The following is a 20,521-nucleotide window of genomic DNA, read 5'->3' as shown; positions in this document are numbered from 1 at the left end:
TCTGCCCACAAATGTATCTAACCCTCAATCACTTTTAAAGGTGATAAAACCACTAATTACCAACAGTAAGTGTACCCTTTACTATAGTGCATGTTTATTTTACTCTAAAGTGGCACTTTAGCGTGTAGTGTCTTTTGATATGTCCAATACATAGGTGTAATCAGTCCCTCTATTTTACCAGACTTCTTTCAATATTGGTGTTGTCCCCCTTGCTCATGTAAACCAAATGCACATATGTTACCAAATACTGTACTGACCTCATCTTTTCTTTTAAGGTGACTCAGAATATGGGTGTCTCCCATGGCTCATGACACCTTAGCGTTCTCTGCAAGGCCTTGCACAGCACCGCTATAACGAATCATGTTGCCACCTGCAATGTTGTGGAACGCACCTTCGGGGTGCTGAAAAGTAGTTTCAGGTGTTTGGACAGATCATCAGGTACACTGCTTTACCACCCAGCAAAAGTAGTGATGATTGTCCAGGCTTGCTGCATGTTACATAACATTGCCCTTGCCCAACCACATTATGTGGAGGATGGCAATGCAGCAGTCATGCAGGAAGCTGAAACTACCCAACCTACAGTAGTTAGGGGTACACGGAGGGGGGATCTGATGTGTAGGGAAATCATAAGGCACTATTAATCAGGTAATTGCATTTCTAAACTATACTACCATGTTCCTTTTGCTTAAGTGTGTTAACATACCATAAACCATTTGCCATACATTGGGGCAGATGTACGAAGCAGCGTTAAGTGCTTAAGTAACACTTAACGCTAGTAAATTGACTTTTTTAAGTGTTTTGGCAATGTATGAAGGGGGCTTCTAACGTCCCCCTGAGGCAGCCCTGAACTTAACGTTCAGGCACTGTCCTCCTGCTTTGAGTTATAAGCTTTAACGTCGCAGGCAATGTATTATTGCCTTCCTCGACGTTAAGCCAGATTTTTCTCTTCGCCAGCCTCAGGCTGGCGTTAGGTGTTATTTTTATTTTTTTAACTCCTCCCCCCCCTCCACTCCCGCCGGCATGCTGACACCTGCCTCTCCTATCAGCATGCTGGCGGCGCCGCCTGCCCTGCTCCAATCCCCCCCCCCTTCTAATTTTTTTTTTTCGTTGGGTCCCTGCTGCTTTAATAAAGCTCTCCGGCACGCAATATAGGCAGGTGGATATATTTAATTAATTGCAGTGCTCTGTAGGGACCCCGCAGGGTTCCCAAGAGAGCGGGGACGCTGCGGGAGAGTAGACAGAAATAATATTTAAAAGTCCGGGCGGGCATGCTGTGCTGTCTCTACTGAATAGCGGAGAGGAGAGCCGGAGACGTGGTGGGAGAGTTGTGAGAAATCAAAAGACCGGGCGGCTGATGATTGGCTGAGAGCTCAGCCAATCAGTGGTCGCCCGGTCTTTTGTATAGCGGGGACGCAGCGGGAGAGTTGTGATAATTCATATTCAAAAGACCGGGCGGCCGATGAGTTGTGATAATTCATATTCAAAAGACCGGGCGGCTCCCTGTTCCTGTCTCCTGCTTTCCCTCTTCTCTGTTTGATGCTGCCAGTTTGCAGGTGAAAGCAGGAGGGAGCTAATTTTAATTAAAAACACCATAAATAAAACACACAAAAAAATGGGGACATATGCTGTCACTGTGTAGCAGGCGGCGTATGCAGCGTGAGGGGGGGAGCAAACTGGCAGCATCAGAGAAGAGGGAAAGCAGGAGACAGAAACAGGAAGCTACATAATAAAAAAATACATACTTTAAAAAATTAAGAATCGGAACATGACCTGTGCAGAGGCCAGCTATCAGCAGTGCACAGAGAAGGGAAGAGGAGCAGGGAGCTTACATCGAAGGGGGGGGGGAGGACATGAGCAGTGAAGACAGACCAAGACGAAAAACTGGGATCGTAAAAAAAAAAAAATATTACAGAGAACGGGTGAGTTAACGATTAACGTTACTCACTAGCGCCATCTTCATACATTAGGGTAAAATCAGTCCCTGCTTCTGAGCGTTATGCCAGGAGAAGTGGCAAACGTTAAAATACAAACATTAAGGGGAGATTGATACATCTGCCCCATTATCACCAATATTATGGGGAGTAGTCAGAGCCCAATGCATGAACCTGCTTAACCTGAGGTATCCCTTGGTGATGTCATGCTGGTAAGTACATTTTTACAATGCTGTATGGCAATTAAAAAAATGACCTAAACCACAAAATTAGTTTAACACGCTCACCGCACAGTACCATAGTGGATTACAGCATTTTAGTTTAATTACCCAATTACTGTTCCATACATTTTCAAAAAAATATTATTATTACTGTAGTATAACAAAAATAGACTTGTGCAACTTGTACAATCATTTTTTTTGGAACCTGTGTAAGCGCACATCCCCCTTTTGCCCCTGACCCCAGGCCACCCCTGGTTCGCACACTTCTACGTGGGGGTGAAGTGGGTGAGTGTACTTGACACACTGCTAATTGTGGATGTAGCTGCACCTAGTACATTTAATTCTTGATTATTTAATTGTGCCTGCAGGGCAACCAAGGCATTAGTTTGTGCTGATATAGCTTGTGTTTGCCCATGTACACTCTCATTTAGAATGACTACATTATTGTTTTGGACCAGTAGGGCCTGGCTGATTTTGGACAGACGTATGTGCTGGGTGGTAGCCATTCTTACTTGTGTGCCTACACTTACACGGACACTGCTGGCCACTTTTTTAAGTTGCTGAAACATATTTCTTAGGTAGCCTTGCATATTGCCCATTTGATGGCTTTGCGTTGTCATGAATTCTATTTGTTTGTTTTTAAATGTGTGTAATAAGCGTGCTACTTCTGTCGGTGTGTGGGGTGGTTGGGTGGGTGTGGCCTGCTGGGGTGTCACCACAGTTGATGGCCTTTGAGTCACTGTTGTTACTGTGTTTTCTTCCTCAGGTGAGAAGGCTTTGACGGGTTGGAGAATTATTTCCATATCTTGGGTCATCATTTTTGCTGTTTCTGTTGGTTGCTCCAGTAGTTGTGATGATCCTGTTGAAAATTAGAAATGGGTAAGTATTCCACCATAATTGTGCAGTATGTGTCATTTTGCTTTTAAGGTGTCTTGTGGGTTATGCCACATAAAAATGGGTACTGTTCAGTAACACATGTACCCCTGGAAAAATATTTATGCTATGATTTTTAATTTGATGGCTGTTTCACATTAAATTAATATCCGTTGGTATTTAGTGGGTCTCAATGAGTCCATGGCATGGCCAGCATATCTGGCAGCACTTTAATGTGCTATTTTGTTTGCCATTTCCCAATATGACATTGGTTCAATGAGCATGTATTAATATTTAAACATGCTGCATAAAGTTATTTAAAAAATGTAGTTTCCATTGAAACGATATTTGGTTTACAGTAGGGTGCAGGACTAGATTGTAGTGTAGCCTATTGTGCATGGTACATGGGTGTGTGAAATCTATGTGTAATGGTGTTGCATTCCTTTTCCTTACCTGCAGCCTCTGCATCCAGACATACTGTATGCGTCGGCCTGTTTGTGGTGCGTGAGCACTTTGGGATTGATGATCTGCAAACAAAATGGTGGATAGTCGTTACAAATATTGCATGGACAGCATTTGTTACCAGCATGCATCATAACATGTGTGGGGCACACATGAGTCATGTTGACCTATTATTTGTGGCCAATATCTTGTTGCTTTAGAAAATATAAAAAACATTTTTTTTAATTATATTTGTAAAAAAATGCCTGCAATAATGCTGTATGGAGGCGTTTTAGCTATTATAACATTACAACTACTGTATGTTTAGGGCCTGAGCAATTTAAACCTGTAACATAATTTGGTAGGCATTTGACCAATATCAGCAGGTGTGGAACTACATGACCCAGCATCACCAACAATTGCAATCTATGACCATTACATTTACATAACTTAACCTTGGCCCTTATTCTGGTTGGTGCGGTCGAGCCGCATATGCGGCTCCGACCGCACCAGGCGAATCCCCGCCCACGCTACGGATCGCCACGGCCGTCCGTACACGGACGGCTGGCGATCCGCACGAAAATGGTGGAGGCGTACGCCTCCACCATGGTGGGAGCTGCCCCCTGCATTCGATGGTCGACGACCATCGAAGGCAGGGCCGCACGCCGCGGCAGCTCCCGCAAGCTGAGACCACACGGACGATTGTCCGTGTGGTAGCTTGTATGGGGGCTGAAAGCTGACATCCGGCGACGTCAGCTTTCCGCCCCCATGAGTGGCGTCATGCCCTCATTACCATGCGTACGCCCCGCGTTTGCATGGGAACGCCCATGAAACGCGGGGCGTATACATAGGGAAATGAGGGACTGAAGCCCCTCACGCCCCTATACGCCCCCTTTGCGGCGTCTAATTTTTTTAAACGGAGATTTCCCCTGCACATGCGCAGAGTGACCTCTGCGCATGTGCAGAGAGAAAACATCGGCGGTACGGCCGCATGCGGGCCGTACCGCTTCAATCTGAATAAGGGCCCTTGCTGGGATATGTAGTTCCACACCAGCACTATTGTTATGCAAACATTACAAAAGAGAATTACAGTTATAAAACATTGCAATAGATGATGTACATAAAAATGTGTGAACACTTACCAGCTTGGGGTGTTGTTGCTGGCCTATCCGTGTCTGCCACATGTAGCCCAGTAAGGACCTCTGGTGGGATAATTATTTTCAGTTTCTTTTTATATGATGTATATGTCATGGGTTTGGTGGTGCCTCCTCCAGTGTGGCTGGCCTCTCCTATTTCAATGGCCATCTTGGCTTTGAGTAGCCTTTTTATGTCATTAAAGTGCTTCTTGACATTTCTTACACTTCTCTTGTGGCTGCTAACGGCATTGACTATGCCAGTGATAGACTCCCACATGGCCCTCTTCCGCTGCGCAGTAGTCCTGTTGTTATGCTTCCCCAGCAGCCTGTCAAATACGGGGACTATGGCGCGGACAAGGGCTGCATTTTCTTCGTAAGAGAAACGCACCTTATGGGCACTTTCTGGCTCCTCCACCTCCTCTGCAGCCATGTCCCCCTCCTCCTCCAGGGCAGCATCACCCTCCTCCTCCTCCCCCTCCTCACCTCCATCTTCCTCCACCTCAGGCCAGTCGACCTCAGAGATGTGGCCCTCCTACAGCTCCTCCTCGGACTGTGTGCTGAATAGGTCCTCCTGTGTGAGTGGATGAGATGGGGAGCCAAAAGTGTCCTCCACCTCCTCCTGCTGTGCCTGCTACTCCGGGGTCCACCCTGGCACAGGCCTTGATGTGGCCATGCTGGCTGCCAAAGTGCTGCCTCTCCCTCTGACATTGATGGGCGTTGGTGTGCCTCTGCTGGCTCTCCCCCTGGCTCCTCTGCTAGTGCTGGCTGTGACTGGCCCCCTGCTGCCTCTGCCACCTGCATTCCCAGACATACCTCCACTCCCTGACATTGCTCCTCTCCATGCTCCTTACTACCTTTCAAAAGTCAAAATGGCACCTGTGCCCCTTTATATAGGGGGTGTGATGCATAATGTGGGGGACTTAGGTGGACCAATAGGTTAGGGGGTTATTTGGCATGCAGAGGCAGTTTTTTTTTCTTTTCACTTCTTTGGTCCTGGAAATGCAACTGCCCCCGAACACTACTATCGCTGCACTGCCAGCTTCAACACTGTGAAAGGACCTGGGTGTGGCATGTGATGTTACAGTCATGAAATTACATTTAAGAAATGAAAAAAACGGTTTAACCTCAATATCCCTGGAACCAATTAACCCATATGGATCCAGCCTGGTATCAGATTGAAGGCCCAGCGATTTGGGTTCGACTGAGAACAACCTTTAGTGATGCCGAAGGGGGAACTGGCAGCCGTTGAACAGGGTGGGGGTCGGAATTAGTGGGTCCCATGTTATCCTATAGGGAAAATGTTCCAGCTTTGCCCGGCGGTATCTCCGGTTCCCAGGGGGCTAGAGACACAGGGCTGGGCTCGGTGGAAAGCCCCATCCCTCAGCTACAAAATGGGCTAATGGGTGGTCCAGTGCATCCCCGGACCACCACCAAGATTCACCTATGATGAGACAGGCTTACATCACTATGTGTTGGCTCCCCCCCTGCAGTATTTTGTTGGCACAGCAGTTCAGGGGTATCAGGCACTGTTGGTGACAACTCATATGGCGCAATGTTAAACATTCTGCGCCAGAGGTGCAGGATCCCAGCAGAACTTTAGACTTTTTTTTAAAGTGGAAATAATTTATAAGGCAAAACCATGCCTTGTAAATGAATGCTGCTTATACAAATGTCCATGTTCAGCCAACATCCTGCATCTCTGGCAACTTCAGATTGTATTATGTCCCGCCTATAGTCTTATATGGTGTGCACACATGGTGAGATTCCCTTGCTATTCGACTTGAAATGCCCATACGCGGTGCGATGATCGCACCCGTTATGGGCTGGACGGCATTGCATCGCAACGCATGCTGTTTTATGCGATTTGCGTGCGATGCAATGCGAGGGAAGTACAAAAGGTATGTGCAGCACATACGTTTTTACTGTGCAATGAGATGCCCACGTGCTTTGGGATCGCAAGGTAAAAAACCTGTGCGATCTGCATGCGATCTGCATACGATTTTAACTATATAGTCAAAATCTAATGTCAAATCTCACCGTGTGTACACAGCATTATAGTAGTCATTTGTGAATATTGTTTTACAAATATTATTGTTAGATGGCAGTTATTGCAAGATACATGATAACCATAGACAGCTTTTAAATAGCAAGTTTGCAGACAAGACGCCTCAAAATATTTTACATAGCTACTGCCTACCATTATATAGAAACATAAAATAAACTAAGCAGAGAGAAAACCATACTTCACTAGCACCACCAGGTAATAAATGCAAGTAATAAGGACTCCATTATGCATTTCTGTGTGCATTGATTTTTACATGGTTTCACATCCATAGAGAGCACTGCAGTTGTCATGTAACATTCAACTGTAACTGACATACATACTTTACTATTTCCCTACCTAAAGGCTAGGGGGAATTAATATATATAATGCAATTTCAGAATATTATATCTAATGCAGGTTGTACTACACTTTGATGTGCAATCTACTATAGGTCAATTCACACCTCGAAGGGCATCAATTAATATTAATGTACTAAGCAGTGGCAATACAAGGCACAGCAAAATAATTAATTGTAAATGCTCTTGTAGCCATGCAGACACTGGAGAGTCGCAACCCCGTTTTTTTTTTCTTTTCACTTCTTTGGTCCTGGAAATGCAACTGCCCCCGAACACTACTATCGCTGCACTGCCAGCTTCAACACTGTGAAAGGACCTGGGTGTGGCATGTTGTGTTACAGTGCAGAACCCAGTTCCTGCCACTAAGCAGAAGATTGGAACAAGTAAGGCATAAGATTTAGGGCCTAGCTAACTCTTATGCTAGGCCCTAAGTACAGATGGAGCCCCTCTCATTCAGGCTGGGGCTGGCAATCGAATCGCCAGCTGCCAGCTTATGCCATCTACCAGGGACGTGCAGTCAGGGGAGGCAGGGGAGGCAGAGCCTCCCCTGCCATAAATCATACAAAAAAATACAAAGATGATATTTATTACACATATACTGTGTTATAAATATCTTATTTGTATTTTTTTTATATCATTAATGGTGTTAGATGCTGTGGGAAGGCTGAGAGGCTACGGGAGCTGTGCCTCCAACTGACAGTTGAAAACTGTCAGCAGCGGGGGGCGGGTATAAGTTGTGGGCACAAAAGAGCCTGAAAAGCCCATTAAAAAAGAACAGGGAAGCGGCACCTTCACATCTGCATCAGTGACAGGGACGTGCCTTCAGCCCACATCAAAGCACACCCCCTGTCACTGAGACAGATGTGATAGGACAGCGGATCAGTCTGTCACACACAGACAGACTGATCCACTGTCTGACTGGGGCAGAAACATGGCCTGGAGCAGAGCCTGGACGGACACACCAGCGTTGACCTACAGCGCTGGGAGCGGAGGGCGGCCGGGGAACTTATGCAGGTCAGGCTCCAATATCGCAGATAGCAGGAGCGGGTATAGTTTACCCGGCATGTCAGGGTGGCCTGGCTTACCTCCCTCCTCCTCCCGCAGCCGTGGCTCTCCTCACGCTGCAGCCAGGAACCCCTCCCTCCTCCAGCCGCCGCGGCCAGCTCTCTTCATGCTGCGGCGGCTGTATCTCTGACCCCGCGAGGAAGCCTGGCTTACCTCCCTCCTCCTCCCGCATCCGCGGCTCTCCTCACGCTGCAGCGGCAGTCACTCACGGCTCCTGCCGGGAGGCCAAGAACCGCTCCCTTCTCCAGCTGCCGCGGCCTGCTCTTTTCATGCTGCGGTGGCCTGGCTTCCCTCCTCCCTCCTGCCGCTACAGTCTGCGCCAGCTGTATCCCTCCACCTGATGGCATGGATGGCTGACCTCCCGCCGCCAATGCTGCTGGAGCCCAGGTAGACCTCAAAAGTAAGTAATGACCCTTGTCACCACTGCCACTCTCCCCCATCCCCCACTGTTACTCTCCCCCATCCCCCACTGTCACTCTCCCCCATCCCCCCACTGTCACTCTCCCCCATCCCCAACTGTCACTATCCCCCCATCCTCCCCCACTGTCGCTCTCCCCGATCCCCCACTCTGTCATTCTCCCCCATCCCCCCACTGCCACTCTCCCCCACTGTCACTCTCCCCCATTCCCCCCCACTGTCACTCTCCCCCATTCCCCCCAACTGTCACTCTCCCCAATTCCCCCCCACTGTCACTTTCCCCCATTCCCCCCCTGTCACTCTCCCCCATCCCCCCACTGTCACTCTACGCCATCCTCCCCCACTGTCGCTCTCCCCCATCCTCCCCCACTGTCGCTCTCCCCCATCCTCCCCCACTGTCGCTCTCCCCCATCCCCCCACTGTCGCTCTCCCCCATCCCCCCACTGTCGCTCTCCCCCATCCCCCCACTGTCACTCTCCCGTATCCCCCCCACTGTCACTCTCCCCCATCCCCTCCACTGTCACTCTCCCCCATACCCCACTGTCACTCTCCACGCTATCACTCCCCCCATCCCCCCATTGTCACTCACCCCACTACCAATCTCCCCACTGTCACTCTCCCAAATGTCACTCCTCCCATCCCTCACTGTCACTCTCCCCCATCCCCCGCTGTTACTCTCCCCGCTGGCACTCTCCCCGCTTCCCCACTGTCCCAAATAACTCCTGCCTCACCTGACACCAACCTCACCGCACGTCACTGCCATCTACCTTGTTGGTCTTCGCCACCTCCCCGCTGGCCCCTGGAGCTGAATGAGAGGGAAATTCTGGTGAGCCCTGGAGCTGAATGAGAGGGGCTCCATCTCTAGCTGGCTGGGCTTCTCTCTGCATCAATGTTAAAGAGATCCGACAAGGATCTCTTTGGCAGCTGCCTGTGTCAGAGAGCCACCTGTGTGAGAGACCTGGAAGTCCAGGTCCCATCGCTGATTGCAAATGGCAGCTGCCAATTGCATTGCTCTTAGCATATGTTACTACATATGTGATGAGCATCATCTCAGTGGGCTGCGGGATGTGTCGCCAGTGCTTGGTACATCCCATCCATAGACTTCAATTAAAAAAAAAAAATCAACAATTTATGTGTGGTAGGATATTACCCTATTCAAGTGAGGACATAAAAAGGCTTCCACTCTCGTTCCAATGCTACCTACTCTGTTATCTACTACTCAAGCAAATATAAAGTTCCCAAGGAACCTTATTCCTATGTGGTTGAGGTGCAATCTCTGCTGCTTACATGAAAGAAGCAGTCATAAATGAATATGTTAATGCACAAAAGGCTTGCTGCTTCCTAAAATGCAGCATCCGTTTACCTGCAACACAATCACTCAGCTGCATGATCCATTCAATTACACGGGCTGTTAGCTGCAGCTCTGTGCAACAAGCTAAGAAATCTTCCAGTTCCAACACAGATAGTGACCTTGGCATTTCCCCATAAAGGGGACCACTCCCTCACCACCACCACACAGTAACAGACTGTCAATAACTGCAGTCTTCAGTTGGAGTGCATCCAATGACATAGGACCTGTACTGCACATATTCTGAATGCTACATTAACATCTGCAATCACATCTGAATCAGGCCCATGGTAAAAATAATAATTATATCAGGGAGAAATACTGTATCAAAGCTATCAGTGGAGAAGTTGCCCACAGGAACCAATTAGCTTCTAGCTGGCATTTACAGTATCTAGCTCAGTCTCTAAACTGGTTGCTATGGACAACATATCTAATTTATCTTCGTTGAAGGTTTGATACCTCACCCCCTCAGTGTTTGTAATTATCTAAGTATATCATAGTAATGCTGGGCATACATTGTCCGATACTATATTCATCAGACTGACAGACTGTGGGCCAAATGCACTAAACTTCAAAAGTGATCAAGTGGAGAGTGATAAAAAAAACAACCAATCAGCACCTAACTTCCATGTCACAGACTGTGTTTGAAAAATATCAGACAGGAGCTGATTGGTTGGTTGTTTAAAACTCTCCATCTTATCACTTTTGAAGCTTAATGTATCTGGCCCATTATGAGCCTGATTCAAACATGATCTAATGGCTGCGAATTCACAGCAGCCAGAGTTCAGTTAAGCCAATGCCCTGCTAGAGGGAAATCCCACCTTGCAAATGTATGTGCACACTGTGCGAATGGATGTTTATGGCTACGCATCCATCTACAGCTGTGGGAATATGTACAAAACACATCATAACCGTCTCTCCATCAAATGATTTTTACACTGGCCACATCTCATTGCAGGCTCTGCGTAGACCTGTACTTACTCGGCGGTGCAATAGATAAAGGCATATCTGGGCTGGGGCTGATATCACATACCCTCCCCTAACTTGCTCAGGCACCCCTCGCATTTTTACAGACATTGGGGCAGATGTATTAAGCCTGGCGAAGAGATAAAGTGGAAGGAGATAATGGACCAGCCAATCAGCTGTGTTTAAAATATGACAGTTGGGAAGTTGATTGGCTGGTGCGTTATCTCCTGCCACTTTATCTCTTCGCCAGGCTTAATACATCTGCCCCATTGAACCTTATTCTGATTGACTCGCAAGGCTGCGAATTTTGCGAGTCCATCAGACGCCGCCTGCCACTCGCAGTGCCGGCCCCCCTCCCCTCGCACGCAGGACCCCCCGTATGGCTGCGAATGGATGATTTACATAATCATCCATTCCCAGGAGGGGAGAAATCATTCGATGGTCGCCGACCATCAAATGATTTCTCCAGCGCTCGCAGTTCAGAGACACCTATATAGTGACTCTAAACTGCAGGTGCCCTATGCGAGGACAGGGCGGGCAGCTGACATCTGGTGTTGTGAGCTGCCTGCAGCCCGCATGTCTGTCACGGTCTCATTATGCTGAGAATGCCCAGTGTTCTCATGGGAACACCAATGAAATGCTGGGTGTTCCCATATGCTAATGAGGTTGGCCGGCTCCCCCTGCCCTTCTCCGCCATCCCGCCCGCTTGTAGGGTGTGTGCACCCGGCGAACCAAAAGTTTGCCGTGGGTACACGCAGCCTGTGCATGCACAGATGCTCAACATCAGTCCTCTGTGCGAACGCACGGAGGACTGAATGGATCTGAAAAAGGTCCCTTGTCGGCATTTTTCTCAGCACTTGCCTGTGTTTTTTTTAGCACTCCCAAAAATGCTCAGGAAGACACCTACTTCCTGTTAATCACCTTGGGAATGGTGTGCATATAGAAAAAATGCAGGACTTCATTGCAAGATGACATCCCGTATGCGTACTACAGGTCGTACACATGCACAGTGTATCGATAATCGCCTTCTCTTCAAATTCACAGCCGTGCGATTAAGTCTGAATCGGGCCCTATATCTGACAGCCTTAAACCCATTAGATATCATGGCCATACACCGTATTATATTTCACAGCAAATGGTCATATGATATACCAGTGGTTCCCAAACTGTGTGCCTAGGCACCCTGGGGTGCCTCCGGACACTTGCAGGGGTGCCTTGGGCTGGTGGACCAGGATCTATTCAGATTATTTATGGTCAATGTAAAAGGGAAAACCAGTGCTAGTGGCTGCCAATCATAATATATGTGGACAAACAGAAGCAAATCCTGTCCCTCACCAGATAACTGTGACATATAAACACAATGCACTTCATTTAATATTTTTTTCTGAATTTCTCGATAAGAAGCATTTGGCCTAGGGGTGCCTTGAAAATATTTTGATGCTCTAGGGTGCCGTGATTCAAAAAAGGTTGGGAACCACTGTGATATACAAATCTTCCTGTAGGGAAGAAACATTTCCCTGTTACTCCCAAGTGGCTGAACAAATATCGGTCAGTAGGTATGATGGAAGATAAAGCCCCATACACACAGGGGAGATATATTGCTTAGCAATATATTGCTGAGCAAAATATTGCTCAGTGTCTCCTTTTCATCAGCGACCAGAGATGGTCACTGATGAAAGGGAACCTCTGCCGGGGGAGCCGCAGAGGGAATCAAAAGGGGGCTAAAAACGGGAGCGCGCACCCGGCGATTTATCGCCGGTGCGCACTCCAATCGCTGGCAATATGGTTGCTCAGCGATATATGCTGAAATCGCCCCGTGTGTACACGGCTTGTTTTATATCTATGTAACCTTTGTAATATTAAGATCCAAGGACTTCACTATGTTTTGTGTTACCTACAGTATGCATCCACCTTTGTTGGGCCAACAAAAATGTAGTGGGTGTTGCCTCATAGGAATGACCATGGCCTTACAGTCTGATTCCTGTTTTCATTGCTTATAACATATGCTGGGCTGGTCCCTGAGACTGTCTGTCTGCAGTTCCAGCTCCTAGACTGTGACAGGAGCCGGGTGCTAAACATGGATATGGGCCACACTATGAAGGTTGACATACATCATTAGGTCAGCCACTAAAGGTCGACACATGAAATAGGTGGACAATGGGAAGGTCAACAGTCAAAACAGTTTTTTTCACATTTTATTTGTACTGAATATCGATGTGTCAACATGGACACTGTATCAGTATACCTCTGCACTCGGCACACCATTATATCCTCCATGCCTTAGTAGCTGGTATGGTATGATATACCGCCTGTTTTGGAAAAAAACGTGTAAAAACTCATGTCAACCTTTTTCCCTGTCGACCTTCCACTTGTTGACATAATGCTTGTGTTGACACTACCAACCCTGTCAACCTTAGCCATGTCGACCTATTTCATGTCTCCACCTAGGCCCTTTTGACCTTTAGTGGTCAACATCCGACGAAATCCATGTGGGAACCTATGGAAGGAATCCATACTCACCTGTCCCAGCGCGACGTAGTCCAGGTAAGTGTCTTGACAAAAAAACAAACCGACACCCGAAACCAGCCCGGACAGTAGGAGCCGCACGGTGTTTGTGTACATCGTGCGGCTCCGCCTCCCGAATGCCGCTATTGGCCGCCTTGCGGCCTAGCGGCCAATCAGGAGCCGCTAGGCGGCCAATAGCGGCATTCGGGAGGCGGAGCCGCACGATGTACACAAACACCGTGCGGCTCCTACTGTCCGGGCTGGTTTCGGGTGTCGGTTTGTTTTTTTGCCAAGACCCTTACCTGGACTACGTCGCGCTGGGACAGGTGAGTATGGTTTCCTTCCACAGCTTCCACATGGATTTCGTCGGATCCGGACGCCATCGCCGACAGCGACGTCGACTTGAAGAAGGACGTCGACATGGATCCAGAAGACCGCCGACACAGGACCAGAAGACGACACAGGACCAGGGCTACCTACGGAAAGAAGATAGGTAAGTATTAGTATGTGTGGGCTTTGTATGTATTAAAGTTTTATTTTAAGCATGTGTCAGTGTGTTTTACTGTACCATTTTTAATACTGTGGCACTACAAGACCCAGCGGGCCCTTTAATGCCCCGCAGGCTGGGACTTGTGGTTCTCCAAGTCCCAGCTTGTGAAGTAGGCTTGCTGGGACTCATAGTGCCCCAGTATTAGACAATAGTTTAATCTTTTTTTTACACCATTTATCAGCTCGATGCCCACCGCCCAGGGGCATCGAGGACAGCACCAGGCTTCAGCCTGGTCAGGTAAGTCCTGGAGGTGGGGGGCCTTTTTTGGGGGGGTCCCCACTCCCCCAGGGCCCCTGGCCAGGCTGACTGGTCGGTAGGGTTAATGCTTTGGCCGGGGGGACTTGTATAAAAAGTCTCCCCCCGGCTGTGGCATTACCCTGCTGGCTGGTTGTGCCTGGGGCTGGTTCTTAAAATATGGGGGACCCCTAGTCATTTTGTCCCCCGTATTTTGGGAACCAGCCCCGGACCTGGAGCCTGGGGCTGGTTGTTAAAAATCGGGGAACCCCTATTTGTCGGGTTCCCTGATTTTTAATTACCGGCCCCGGCTCTTTCAGCCTGGTGCTGGTTACAGCTGTGGGGGGAACCCCACGCCGTTTTTTTATTTATTTATTTAATTTTTCTATTTTTTTACACAATGCAGCCTGCACGGATCTGACTGATCCGTGCAGACTGCCAGAAACATTCGTATTAGCGGCCGTATATATGTGCCGCTAATACGAATGGTTACACCATCGGAGGGTTACGAAGCAGTCGTATCTGACTGCTTTGTAATTTCCCCTCCGGAACACGACTTTGTATACGACTAAAACAGTCGTATGCAGCCGTAGGGGAAATACCAATACGAAAAACTAGGTTTTTCATATTGGTAAATTTCCCCCAATGTTACAGTCTAGCACCCAACTCCTGTGTGCGGTCCCCATCAATGATTTCCTTGAGTAACACCACTGTTGAGATGCAAGATCAAGATATAATAACAATAAGGAAAATAAATGAGTTGCACTGTCCCTTGCTGTCTAAAAGTGTGTACATACCTAGCAGCAATACCCATGGCTTTCAATATCGGCGGCACTCGCACACGCAGTGGGGGTTTCTGAGTATCTAGAAACACCCCCTGCCCACCGATCAATCGCTGCAGCTGACCAATGTTTTTCATTTTAAAACACAGCCCCGTGCAGACTGTGTGGCTGCCGGGAGCTGCGTCTCATTGCACTGAGTGACAGGATGCTGCTGGGCTGACTGGAGGTAGGGGGCACTGTATACAGAGGCAGCCTACTACAGTTCCTCCCAGGCAGTGCTCCTGCTCCGTGGCTGTGTGAGAGAGCAAGCCGGGAGAGTAAACCAGCAGCTGCCGTTACTTGTGAGTGTATTGTTATCTGACCAATGCCAGGATGGTGTTATGCTGGGGGGCTCTTGGGTTGTTCTGATGTTTGTTTGAGGGTGGAGGATGTATGCTATGTTTACATATTGTGTGTGTGTGTGTATGTATGGTACTGTATGTGTGTGTGTGTGTGTGTGTGTGTGTGTACATGATGTGTGTGTTACTGGTGTATGTACTGTATGTATGCATTTGTCTTTGTGTACATGATGTGTATGTATGCTATATGTATACATAATGTATGTATGTATATGTGTGTACATGTGTGTATGTAAGGTATGTGTGTGCATGATGTGTGTGTATGTATGGTATGTGTTTGTACATGATGTATGTATGCTATATGTATGTTTGTGTATACATGATGCATGGTATGTGTGTGTGTGTAAATAATGGATGGTATGTGTGCATGTATGTGTACATGATGTGTGTAGGTATGTACCGTATATGTGTGTGTACATAATGTGTGTATTTTGAGTGTATACATGATGGATGGATGGATGGATGTATGTATGTATGTGTGTGTATGTAGTTATGTATGTGTATGTACATGATGTGTGTGTATGTATGTAGGTTATGTTTGTGTACTGTATGTACATGATGTGTGTGTATTGTATGTATGTGTACATAATGTGTGTATGCTATGTGTGTGTGTGTACATGATGTGTGAGGCTATGGTATGTGTTTGTGTCTAAATGATGTGTGTTTGTGTGTGGGTATTTGTGTATATATAGATATGTACAGAACCCCCCACCCCCCCATGAAAATCCTGCGTTTGCCCCTGGGCGGGATGTCGGCATAAGAAAGTAAATACACACTTGGTAATACTGGCGTGCGATGAACAATGGCAGGAAAGAGGGAAGGAGCAGGGGCTATGCTGCAGGGCCCTTGTTACCGATCCGCTCCATTGATCAGTGCACGCACAGCCCATGGAGGGGGTTGTTAAAACCCGTCCGGGTACATCATACACACTGGGCTTTAAAATAAGCGATATTACTCAGAAAGGCTAAAATGAGCGATATCACTCATGTTATTGCCTAGTGCGTGGGGGCTTAGTAATGACCAGATGATCATATCTTAAGAATTTGCTCAGCCATGTGAATACAATCAGTCAGCTCTGTAGCCCTTCAGGTAGATGTAGCAGCAAATGCTCATACTTCTGAAATAGCAGAGGGGTTGTGCCCTTCTGGTGGCAGCAGTAGAATATACCTTTGACAATTTTTCTTATCTCCTTTATAGTGTGTTAAATTGTGCAAAATACAAAGTGCAAATACATGTCACCTCCCCATATGTATTCAAATGTATTCCTGAAGTAATGTGCTGCAGTGAAAGGTGCAATAAAAGGCTCAGTGGTGATATTAAATCATATCTGACACTTAGATAGCATGGGCCATACAGGAAGCAACTGAGGATAATAAGTATCAGCAAATTAAAAGGTTGATTTGTAATTGCATAGTTTCATGTGGTATTCTAGTAATGTTTGACTTGAGAACAGAATATGGCCTATGGGACCACTGTCCTGTGGAGGTATAGTCCCCAGACAATCCTTTTCACAGTAATTAAACCTTGCTACTACCTTTTAATTGGTGATAAAGATTTAGAGTTTGGAGCACATAAATAATGTTACTCTCCCCACGCAGACAATAAATGTGCAGTGATGGTTTTAGTCTCAGTTTAAAACAAACCTGACCCTTATCCCTCTAGTTTCCCCTGACTATGGAAGCAGCCCATATAATGAATACTGAGTATGGCATGAGGAAAATAATTTTTATTATTAACCAGGTTATGACCCTGGATTTGATCGAATCTATCCATTACCCTCCACCTAGGCAATATTGTCCAGGGAGGTGCCCAGGTCACCATAGAGCACAGAATAAGAAGAGGCACAAGCAGAGCACTCAAACACTTTATTCTCCTGTATCTATTAAATGAATGCTCAGCAGAGCACTTGGCTGCAACTCTCTCCCAATACATGCATTGAACCAATTTACAAACAGAAAGGAAAAAAATGTTTACAACCGGGATTCCATCTGGCTTTATGAGACCTACTTTATCCATAGTTTTAAAAGGAAGCCAAGCATTCAAATATCCATGGAGACTCCAAATGCATGATAAATGAAAAGTGGAGACAATCAAATGAAACACATGAATGCACATAGTTTCTAACGCATTGTTAAGAAATTACAGACTTCTCAGCACCAAGGGGGTTAAGACTGCTATTCAAGGCAGCTTTTCCACACAATGCATCATTTCATAGTACAATCTCTCAGCCGTGCTCTCACCCTAAACAAAGCAAGAACAAATACGATGCTAATTGTAGCCTTACTGAGAAAATTGCTATTGTTTCCCATGCAGACAGACAGCGGCGTGAAGGCTGATAAGTGTTTTCATCATAGCCTTATGTCAATTAATCTGCAGCAGGGATCCACTGACAACTCTTGGGGTTGTTGCAGTTCCTATTGCTGTGTTAGTATGTTTTGCTGAGAGTCGGAAAGGATCACATCCTTGCTTTTCTCGCCTGGCATAAGGTCCACAATCCATGTATTTATACATGCACAGCATGTATATATTTGGCTAACTCTAGTATGACAATCTAGTATCAGCTCCTCCCTGATCCATTCTTTATCATGTTGGTCACTTCCACTCCTACACATATCACCTGCTGGCAGCGTTTCAAAGGATCATTCTTCAATAAATTATTTTCATCCACAGGTTTTCAATGAATCGAATCCACTTACATCCTTTTTGTGCTGCACTCTTCAGCTCTAGGGAATTAAATGGTTAAGAGCTATGATCTCAATCTGTGTGCTCTCCATGTCCCTTTCCCCCCAAGCTGCTCTTAGCAGTCGGCAATAGTCAGCCCAGTGGTGGGAAATGGAGGTAGAAAAAAAAACTCCCAGACTGAGAAAATAACGTTTTTGGGACGTGCCTGCTTTGAGCAGCTGTATGACATGTATTCGCAGTCCCATACTGAAACTGACACACACACACGCACACTGCTCCACTGTCTGTCTCTATACCCCTGCATTGCTTCTTCTCACAGCATCTCAGAAGCTCCCTCCCTCATCAGACAAGGATTATTGTAGTAGCTAGCTTCCGAATCATCAATACTTTAAAGGAAAATAGAAGAAAGAAGACAAATCATTATAACAAGCCCCTTACTTCAGCCAGCTGCATCTAAATGTTAAGTGAAGCTGACACACATGCACACGCAGGCTTACTGCTTCTGTGCCTCTCATTTCTCTCTCCCTCTTGTCCTCTGTAATCTCAACATTTAAACAGATTTCTTCGGCATCAGCTAAGGATTTTTTCTACCTCAGTGGGAGGGAAAAGGCGAAAGAATAACCAAATCAGCAGCACCAGCCTCTCCTCTCTACTCATCGTCACCATCCGATAGCTACAGTATCCCTCTGCCAGCCTGGTCACTGGATTGTGATGTTGGACTTTCTTTTCACGCACCCTTCAATCCAACCTGCACCATTGTCTCACTTTCCTTAATTCTTGAGGATTCTGAGTTGGAGGGGGTTTATTTTGTGGCTTTGCAACAAAAACCCACAGGGAATGATTGCTACTTCTATGGACGGGCTCACATTCTGATTTAAACGTGATCAAGATGGGAGTGAGGGGTTCCAATGAAAAGGAGGATTTCCTTCATTGTTTTTGGACCGTGAGCCTGTGCTAGTGTCCTACAGAGATAGCCACAGATTGGATTTGGAAGGTAAGATTCCCACTGTGGTTGTTTCCAGACATAGCTTGCAAGGTTTTCTTCCTATTAGTCTGATGACTTGGAAATCAAGAAACAGAATGCAGGATTTAGATGGAACATAAATGACTGCATGCACCTCCAATTACTGTACCATCTGTAGTTTAAAAGTTAAAGGAGTCCCTGAATTGTCCCTCAGTGTAAGTAATGCCATGCACAGATACTGTCAGTATATGTTTATATTTCGTCAGTTAGGAAAATGGTCTTTTTACCACCCTCAGTAAGTATTGTACAACAACCTAGAATGAAGAGGTTAATGTGAAGTTGAGATAAGAGAAATCTATGCTAGTGCTATACTTAAATATATGGCAATGGAGGCATGGCGCCGTCTATGTTTCGATAATATAGTGGCACTTAAAAAAAATCTGTTTGGGGAATATCCAAACTAAAATGCCTGTTTGTTTTCTCTAGATAAAGTATTACTGACAAAATGGGAGATGGTCTGTGATCCAGAGAGGCAGCAGTTTAATTTCATTTTTGTAAAGGCAAGAGGCAGGCGGTTAGATCCGCTTAACTTGGCTCTTATGATGCTTTGAGGATAATTAAATATCTCTGGATAGTTTGAAACCCAAGGGGATGATTTTGTGATGAACACATTGGTAAACATTTCATGATTGCCATGTCTATTAAGTATAATCCTCTTTAACATGCTTGGAATTAACAAGTAGATGCACAAAAAAATGATAATCAACTTGTCTTTTAGCACATTGTTTTGTGATTCTATAAAATTCCAGAGATTTCATGATTAATTTGATGATGTAGATATTGTCACTTTGGCACTCAACGCCTACACTATCCTGAATGACACTGCGCAGAACTGCATTGCCTGCAAGAGGGAAAATACAAGGGATCTGTTGTCTCCTACCATTTCCTACATGTTTCCCAGGATCCTTGCTTTAAAGATGCCATCACAACTAATGTGAAATACAGATTAAATTTACAATCCTGGTCGAAAAGATGTTCTCTGTTCCTATGGAAATCTGCTGCTCTTTGTAGCAGCTGTTCTATCATTTAGACGTCCTAGACATTAATGTAAGGATATTTTATCCTTCCTTTATGCATAGAATCACATTAGCTCTTGGCTGGCTGACTATTAAAACAGTCTTTGTAAAACCTCTATGTTACAGGCAGAAAGAGTTGAAAAACAGATGCATGCATTTTAGGCTTTAGGACATGGTCAAAGGCAGAATCAAACTCAATACATAGATGTCTCTTTCCTGAGTACTACTGGTGTGAACTTATACACTTACACCTATAGTTAACTTTGCAGTGATTCTTTTGGCTTACATCTGCTTGTAGATACTTTTGTTTTTTGTTTGTTTTGTGTTTTCATCCCAGAAAAACAACTTGTCATGACATGTGATTGGTTTCACGTTAATAATGGATAACTAAGGGTAGAAAATATTCAATGGTTGAACGTTAAGGGGCATACCAAAAGAGTCTTTAAAAAAAAATAGTATTATTTGTATGCTGGTTTTGATGGAGAAAATTAATGCAACATGGCTTTGGATATGGAGGAGCACATCTGCCAAA

At 46.1% G+C, this 20,521-nt stretch overlaps 1 protein-coding gene across 4 annotated transcripts in view; it reads left to right on the top strand.

Moving 5' to 3' along the window:
• The first annotated feature begins 18,093 nt into the window (after positions 1-18,093).
• The window catches only part of ADGRB3 (adhesion G protein-coupled receptor B3), an 811,989-nt gene continuing 809,561 nt past the window's right edge, over positions 18,094-20,521 (top strand). For 2 of the 4 annotated variants that reach the window (XM_083177265.1, XM_083177263.1), the window contains exon 1: positions 18,095-18,943. The gene's annotated coding sequence lies outside the window, so the exon portion shown is untranslated. Of the gene's footprint in view, positions 18,944-20,521 lie in introns of all 4 variants that reach the window. The other 2 variants (XM_083177264.1, XM_083177266.1) reach the window with 2 other exon arrangements.

Source organism: Crinia signifera, chromosome 3 (assembly GCF_055691185.1).
Source record: "Crinia signifera chromosome 3, ASM5569118v1, whole genome shotgun sequence".
Classification (NCBI taxonomy): Eukaryota; Metazoa; Chordata; class Amphibia; order Anura; family Myobatrachidae; genus Crinia; species Crinia signifera.
This window is presented reverse-complemented; position numbering and strand designations above follow the sequence as displayed.